This window comes from Rutilus rutilus (genome assembly GCF_951802725.1).
Source record: "Rutilus rutilus genome assembly, chromosome: 15".
Taxonomy (NCBI): Eukaryota; Metazoa; Chordata; class Actinopteri; order Cypriniformes; family Leuciscidae; genus Rutilus; species Rutilus rutilus.
This window is the reverse complement of record NC_140220.1, coordinates 5,600,623-5,609,727: the sequence shown is the minus strand read 5'-3', so window position 1 is coordinate 5,609,727 and position 9,105 is coordinate 5,600,623. Positions and strand designations below refer to the sequence as shown.

Below are 9,105 nucleotides of genomic sequence, written 5' to 3'. Positions count from 1 at the left end.
CGCTGCACCTCAGGAGGGTTAAGGTCAACAGGTGCAATCGGTCGTCCCCCGGCGCTGTTCATACCGGCACTGTTAAAAGCAGAAGCAGGTGGAGTGAGAGAGGTTTGTAAGGGAGCATACACTGGACCAAAAGTTTGACTTGGTACAGAAGGAGGTACAAATGGCTCTGGAGGGTTTTTTGGTTGGTCAGCTATCTTTTGTTCAATTTTAGGGACATTTACAGCAGCGGGAGGAAGTTGTGCTATAGCTTGTTGTATCTGGGACATCATTTCACCAAGAACCATCGAATAATCTTTTCCAGACATTTTAGCAATTCCTTTCAAGTCAGATAAATAAGTGTCAGTCTTTGAACCACCCAACTTTGAAGTGTAAATTTGGGATAAATTCCTAATATGGAATTCGTTATTTTCATCAGAAATAAATGTATACGGCAGTCGTGAAGACAGTTTTGCTACGGACACTCCTGACACAAATTCAACAATGAGCATATGATGAAATTCGGATTCGCTATCATCAATAATGTCATCGCGATTAATGTCGCCATATTGATCAAGAAAATCTATAACTTCAGAGGAACTCTCTTCAACCGGCCCATCCACTAAGACGGCATTAGGAATTTTTATCGCGAGTGTTTCGAAAACTTCCATCGCAAAAACGAACTGGTGAGTCTGAATAAACGGTTTCTGTTATTATAAAAATGTTAATTACTGTACAAACCGGCTCCTGGCTGGCTCGCCAAGATGTAACGGGTGTTTGAGACGGTTAACCGATATTAATATGTCTTAGGCTAGTAAAATAACAGAAGTCTAAATTCGTCTACAGGAGCTGGTGGTCAGTAACAACACAGAAACATAAGTTTAAATTTGGTGCAGGTACCATATATTGCAAAATAATTAAACAAAATATTTACAAATAGAAATAATGAAAGGAAAGAAAAAGAAAAGAATCCCAAAATATTTACAGACTGCAGTTGAACCGATTTGTAGTTAAGTGCACTTGATAGTTGTTGTTCAAGTATATACTAATATAAATTACAGCAAATACACACACACAAAAACCAAAAAGAAAAAGAACTGTCCCAGCAATAGATGGTATACAAGACCAGCGCGACAACCCACAAGGGTTTTATGGAAGTTTGTAGTGATAAGTCCGTAAGTTATTGTTCATCATGTGAAGGATGTGTATGTGGGGTTGAAGCACTAGTCTATGGAGAAGTGTGTGGGGGACAGGCTGTGGACAACCTTCCTACCAGACCAGTAGGATGGCTATTCAGTGGATGCTACACGGATGGTAGGCTCCCAGCAATAGAAATTCGGCTCGCCATCATTCGTCTCCAGACAGAGAGAAAAAACCTGGCCTGTAGTACAACAACAGGACCAGTAAATAACAGGGCAAAGTTGAAACTAAGCATCAGCTCATTCCACACTCAGATATCATTTTCATGTGCACACAATTCTAAATTATTACAAAATGAATCAATAAATGTACAAACTACAAATAATAAACATTAAGGGCATGACAACACAATAAACAGTACAATGTTAAAGTTGTATTGGCTGCACAAAGTTCAAATAAATTCAACAGTACTATAATCAGATTTCCTTACTACATATAAACACACTTACTGAAAACAAATATATTTGTAACCCACAAATGCAAATGTCACAAAAGCATAAAATTAATCAAAACCAGTTGGTGAATATTTGGCTAATATGTTAGCTTTCAGCATGTAGTTCATTCATTCAGAGTACTCACCAGTTCCTCTAAGTAAACATATGGCAATCTGGTGACGGTGGCAATCCCCTGCAGCCACTAAGTTATTCTAAAAGTTACAATGATGTGTTTAACTTAAAAGAATAAATCAAGCAAAAGAGTGAATTGTTTGTTGAACACAAACCTGTCCACAGCTGCCGATCAGCTTCCCCACACCTCTGAATGAGGAAGAAGCTGCAGCCTAATTAAACTCGTGCTCTACTGCGCGATTGGCCAAGCACAGTCACATGACTGGGGTGGCATGAGATCACTTCTTAAAGGGGCAGCAGAACTAATAATATATTACCAGATTTCAACCTGGGTTACATCACATACAGCAAACATCTCCTCACTGTCCACTAGCTGCCTGTCCCCTGAACACACTGTAAAAAAAAACGCAGTCTCTGTAGACAGCCCAGGCTCCACAAACGGCAACAAAAACAAACTGGGCCAACCTGGGGTGCGTTTCCCGAACAACGACGTAACTCACTGCTTAACTACCATAGTACGATGCATCATTGAAGAAATCAACTAGCTAGTCACGACTGTTTCCCGAAACTGTCATTGGTCACTGTCAACCACATTGGTTTATGACGTCGCGCACGTGGTGGAGTAATAACTTCTTTTAATGATTCTGTTTGAGATCGAATTAACGCTAGATGTTTTGCTAAAAATTACAGACATGGCATCTGAAGACTATTTCTCATTTTTCTCAGTTATTTTGCTTTATTTCCAGATTCAGTCATAGGCTCGTTCTTGCATAGTAGAACACGTTCGCACATGTGCGCGTGCACATGAAGGGGGGTGTGGGGAGTGGAGGAGAGAGAAGCATGAAGAGGGAAGTTAGCTAGAGGAGAGATGTGCTGGACAACTACTAACGTTAGAATTATATTCTCTTGAATTTTGATATGGCCGACCACTCATTTATCTGTATTCACCAATGCTACTGTAGATGTATATTCTGTTTTTGTTCCGTTCTTGGTGTTCAATAAAGAAAAAGTAGTCACTGAAGCACCAACATACTTTTTTTCTGAATCTTCGGAGGACTGAGGAGATTGGAGCTTTAAATTTAATATCTAAATTTCTATAATTAATTGTTTTAAAAGTGCAGGAGAGTGTGCTTGCGATTGATTCTGCGAAAGTGAAGGCGGGGCCTTGATTTCACGGCTTTACTTCCTGCTCAGTACTGCGCAGACTCAGGTCCCTTTTTTACAGTCTATGTGGCCGACACACGACCAAAGAGACAACGTTCCGATGAACAAATAGCAAAGAAGAGGGAAAATGAGAAGGAACGCGCAAAGGGAGGGGGAGGGGACAGGATGAGGAGGAGGGAGGGTCGAGCTAGCCTCTGTTTTGTTTGATAATACTTCGAACGTCAACAAGAAGTGACATCACCCAACATCGCTTGGAGCACCTTTAAAAGCCTTATATAATGTCAAATATCATGCACTAATGAAAGTGAACAGAGATATTCACACACACAAAAAAAATATTTACTAACCTTTTATTGTTTTTGAGAATGAAATCAAGTAGCCGAACAATTCGAATATCTCAAAAAAATGAGACTGATTCTCTGCTTTCTTAGCTGATCTTTTTGTGTGTGTGTGTGTGTGTGTGTGTGTGTGTGTGTGTGTGTGTGTGTGTGTGTGTGTGTGTGTGTGTGTGTGTGTGTGTGTGTGTGTGTGTGTGTGTGTGTGTTTTCTATTAGGAAGGAATATTCAAGAATTAAATTGCAATTATGTATTCAAGAGAACAATAAGTAAATCCAAAACTAATAGAATAGGCCTGGTTTCACAGACAGGGTTTAGATTAGGCCAGGATTAGTCTTTATAGGCCTCATTAACTTCCATAGTATGAAAAAAATAAAAATAATACTATGGAAGTCAATGAGGCCCATCAACTGTTTGGTTCCCAACATTCTTCAAAATATATTCTTTTGTGTTCATCAGAAGAAAGAAACTCATACAGGTTTTGAACAACTTGAGGGTGAGTAAATGATGACAGAAGTTTAATCTTTGGGTAAATTATCCCTTTAAACCCAGACAGCATGGTAACATTGGTTCAATGTTGAGTTTTGATCCAAACCATTATTTAGGTTGACATCAAAATTTCAATGTTTAAAGTGTGTTGGATCAGCATTGAAATTTTGATGAAAGGGAACAGCACACATGGGTGAAGACAGTGACATTGAACTAACAGTGAGTCTTAGTTTATGAGCACAAGATCTTGCAGGCATGTATCTGTGCAAAACACTACTGGGTGTTTCCCAATCAGTGGGGCGTTTCAGTTCATGATGAGCACTTTCAATGGTGTTACCTCATTTGCTCTAATACACTGGGGGTTTGGTGTAGGGGTGGGCCCTCATGATTTTAGCAAGTCTTTTGAAAAATGGTTGAAAAACACCAATTGTAGTTTGAAAATTAGCACTAATTGGTATACGCCCATTTTGGTTTTGCATGTGGGCTTCTCAGTAGTTAATTGATGCTTCCTTATTGAGAGAAAACACAAGGTGCGTCCTATACGGAAGTCTTGACATGCATGACCTCTCTGAGTTTCAATAATAATTCATATAATTAATTTCTGTTTTTAGCATGCTTTTTACTTGCATTTTATTTATTGTTACTAAATCTACTAACATACATTAATTTTCAAAGTAAGTAAGGTGTTATAAGGTAAAATAAATCACACAGATAGCATGGGGACATTGATACAATGTTGAGTTGTGATCCAAACCATAATTTTGGTTGAGATTGACATTTCAGTGTTTAAAGTGTGTTGGATCAGCATTGGAATTTCGATGAAAGCCAACAGCACACATGGGTGGAGACAGTGACATTGAACTAACAATGATTTGTAGTTGATGAGCACAAGATCATTCAGGCATGTATCTCTGCAGAACACTAGTGGGTGTTTCTCTATCAGTGGGGCGTTTTCAAACCACAATGGGCATTTTCAACCGCTTTACCTGATTTGCTCTAATCCACTGGGGGCTTGGTTTAGGGGTGGAGGTTTAGCAAGTCTGTTGAAAAATGGTTGAAAAACATTTATTGTAATTTGAAATTGGCCACTGATTGGTAAACGCCCATTTTGGTTTTGCATTTGCACTTCTCAGTAGTTAATTGATGCTTCCTTATTATAGAGAAAACACAAGGTGTGTCCTATACGGAAGGCTTGTGTGTTTGACATGGATGAACTCTCTGAGTTTCAAACAATGGTGCATATAATGTATTTCTGTTTTTAGCATGCTTTTTACTTGCATTTTATTTATTGTTACTAAATCTACTAACATACATTCATTTTCAAAGTAAGTAAAAAGTGTTGAAATAAATTGCACAGTAGCATGGGGACATTGATACAATGCAGTGTTTTCATCCAAAACATGTTGAATCATCATTGATATTTTGATGAAAGGCAAGAGCCAAAATGGAAGTGGGTGATGAAAAATTATCTCCAATTCATCTTTAGCCTTGATTGATAAAATTCTACAATATTTAGCTGATCTCTAGGAGCTCATGAGCATGAATATTAAACTTGACATAGCCTATGTTTCTGTTACTCTACAATTACTCCAAGGAATTCAGTAGGAGGGGTTAAGGCTGATGAGGATGGATAATTAAAGAAATGAGAAGCACACCCTTAATTATGCTGACATTGATCATACATTGAGTTGTAGTCCACAGCATAACTGCTTGTCACAAGATTGGATTGTATCCCATCTCCTGCTAGCAGATTTATTAGGTAAACATTCATATTCCTGAAAGAGTATCAAACGTAACAGTTCTAAAAGGTACAACTCAAAATCAAAGATGTTTTCATGTGATATTCAAATAGATTAATTGTTTAGCATTAGGTAAATCTGCAGCTTTAATGAAACAGCTTTATAATTAAGCTGTTCCCACAAGCTAAATTCAGAACATTTCACTTGCTACAATAAATAGGTTCTTGGTAAAGTAGGTGCCATCAAATTTACAAACCGTCAACATACTGCAGTCTTGTGTATTATAGCTCTTCCATTTGCAAATGTTCAAAGCACTAAATGTAAAATATATTGAAACCGTAATATATTTTAGATTATTTTAAATCAGTGATACTAAAATCATGTTCTAACTGTCTGTATTCAAAAATAGTAAAAAGTAAATGTTATATTTTCAATATATTTTTATGTAACTTTATGTATGTATGTTATATGTATGAGAACTTATTTGACTTTTTCAGAGAATCCAAAAGAAAAGAGGCACAGTCTGAGCCAGATTTTATCAAATTGAACAGTTGCACCACTTGCAGCAATAATGACTTCACGGTGGTCAAAGAGGCGTACATTGAAATCAATGATTAAGTCCACAGAGTCAGAAATACTACAACAATTCAATGAAACCAGTGCACAAAATTCTGTGTCAGAAGAAAGTCATGTTGAAGCAGTAAAAGATTATGTTGAATACTCTAAAGTTGTTATAGACTCAGCTGGTTCAGATTGTAATGATTCAGTCACAGATGAGTTCCCTGGTGGGGTGTCTGATGAGGTTCTGTGGCATCCAACCAATATACACAATGTTAATAATGATACAGTCAACTTATCAGACGTTGACTCTGATACTGAGTCAGAAGCTCCAACGAGTGAGTTTCTTTTAAGGAGTTTGCGATATTGGGCCTCAACCTTCTCAGTCTCACTCGCTGCACTCAGTGCACTTTTAAGTATTTTGAGAATGTTTCATCCAGAATTGCCCACAGATGCCAGGACAATTCTTAAGACCCAAACCCATGTATCTACCATAAAGATGGAAGGTGGGGAGTATTATCATTTTGGCTTGGCAAAGGGGATATTGTCGTGTTTGAAAAGCTTAATTCTGCCTGAACAATTGAAAATAGTTAAAGTACAGTTCAATTTAGATGGCCTTCCACTTTTCAAAAGCTGTACACTTCAGTTCTGGCCAATTCTTGCCATTGTCAATTGTGACTATACTAAACATCCCTTCCTCGTTGGCCTTTACTGTGGTATGAAAAAGCCCAAGTGCATATTTGAGTTCTTAAAGCCATTTATTGATGATTTAGCTGATGTTCTTATGGGTGGTATTGTTTACAATGGTCAAAACATATTGGTAGAAGTAAGCTCTTTTGTGTGTGATGCCCCTGCCAGAGCCTTTGTTAAAAATATAAAATCTCACAATGGCTACTCAGGCTGTGACAAATGTGTTCAAGTGGGTGAGTGGCAAAATAAAATGACATACCCAGACACTGATGCAAAGTTGAGGACGGATTCTGATTTTAATGATATGATTGATGAAGACCACCACTTGAACCAAAAACTTTCTCCTTTAGCTGGCTTGGTAAAAATGGTTACCATGTTTCCATTAGATTATATGCACTTGTGCTGTATAGGCATCACTAGGAAACTTTTGAACTTATGGATCAGATTAAAGCACATACTACTAGGTTGTCCACTCAAACTGTAGCTGACATTTCTGAAAAGTTAAAGCTGCTGAGTTCCTACACGCCGGTTGAGTTTAGTCGGAAACCAAGAGGGTTATCAGAAATTGACCGCTGGAAAGCTACTGAGCTGCGCTCTTTTATGTTGTACACAGGCCCTGTTGTGCTTCAGAATAGCATTCAAATGCCGATGTATGAGAACTTTATGCTGTTTTCTGTTGCAATGCATTTGCTTTTATCCTCTGGAACCCCAGAGGCAATGATTGATTGTGCTCATGAATTGCTTGTCTCATTTGTATGCCACTTTGGACAACTGTATGGTAAACATGAAATAGTTTACAATATACACCAGCTCACTCATCTGGCTGAAGAGTATCGTCTCTTTGGACCTTTGAATAATGTGTCAGCATTTCCTTTTGAGAATTATTTAGGACAAATAAAACGTCTTTTGCGCAAGCCTCATTACCCTTACAGCAAGTTGTGAAAAGGTTATCTGAGATGCCAAGTCCAGATTCACCAAAGCCTCATGAGTGCAACTTAAGTCAGACACATTTTGACGGTCCAGTGCTCCATAGCCTTAGTCTTGGCAAACAGTTCAGAAAAGCTGTCACTGAAAAGTACACTCTGTCAATAGTGCAAGGAGATAATTGTGTACAAATAGTTGGCCACATTGCTATTTTAAGAAATATCATTAAGGTAGATGGAGTAGGGATTTTTGTCCTGTTTCAAAAGTTTCACAATCAAGAGTCATTCTTCTCCTACCCATTTGAGTCAACCAGCATAGGTTGTTATAAAGTTTGGGAGTTGCATGACAATCTAGATATGGCCAGGCTCCAAGATATTAAGCTGAAATATTTCCTCTGTCCTGACAAGAATGTTTTCATTGCCATGCCACTCATCCATATGACATAATTAATTGTTTGTAGATTAAAACATGATTTTGCTGTTGTAAGAAAAGCTTGTACTTAACATAATTAGTTCCTGCTTTTCCATCTCCAAGGAAAAGTTTACATTACTAATCTTGTATTGTAGGGGAGTTATTTTGTTTTAAAAAATGAAGCAGTGGTGCATCGTTCAATTTCAAAATGGTGGCACAGAAATTGTGCCACACAGCTGGCTGATTGGAAATAAGCTTCTTTGGCCACCATATCCACCCAAAGACACAGCCAAGATACGGGCTGAAAGTGAAAAAATATGAGCTGCCTACTGAGGAATGGTTGTCCTATGAACCTGTTAGACACCTTGCAATTCGGGGTAAGTGTATAAATTAATATGAGTTGGAATTTGAATTATTGTGGACTTTATTACACTCACAACATATAACTTGCAGCCACATATGAAGAAGCTGAGAAGGGTTTGAAAAGATATCTACAGGAGAACTGCGACACAAGTGACATTCAGTCTGAAGTAGAAACTGAAAAGTTTAAAAAAAGAAAATCCAGGTAACACAATTAATGAATGGCAAGGGGAAAGAATAATCATAACATGAAATTCCTAGATGTATCTGAAGTTTTATTTCTGTATTAGACACAATCCCATTTACAACACAACATCTGATACAGAAGAGGAAGTTAAAAAAAGAAAGCTCTGCCCAGCTCCTAGACTTCTATTTCCAGGTATAACAGTGATGTTATGTAACTAAGACTGAGTGGCACAATATATGCAATTGTTCCATTTATGTGGACATTCCAAAATGTAATTTTGCTAACATGTAAAATCTGTTTCACTGCAGTCTCCAATAAAATGCAGGCTCCTGTTCAATCAGCTTCCAGAGTCCAGACCTTTGTCCAGCCCTCTATTCAAATTCTGCCTAACCATCCCTCCGAGTCCTCTGACCAGATGTGCAGCAGTTCTCCATACTTGACTGAGTCAAGTGACTCATCAGCCCTGCCTGCCATGTACCCCTGCCAGGAACCATCTTCCAAGGAT

General features: G+C 38.1%; 1 long non-coding RNA gene across 1 annotated transcript; it reads right to left on the bottom strand.

The window, feature by feature from the left end:
* Positions 1-747: 747 nt before the first annotated feature.
* On the bottom strand, positions 748-2,066 carry LOC311304432. Its single transcript, XR_014629921.1, has 3 exons — positions 1,898-2,066; positions 1,756-1,822; positions 748-1,357 (listed from the first exon to the last, which is right to left on the bottom strand). It is a non-coding gene; the product is annotated as an uncharacterized lncRNA (long non-coding RNA).
* Positions 2,067-9,105: the final 7,039 nt, after the last annotated feature.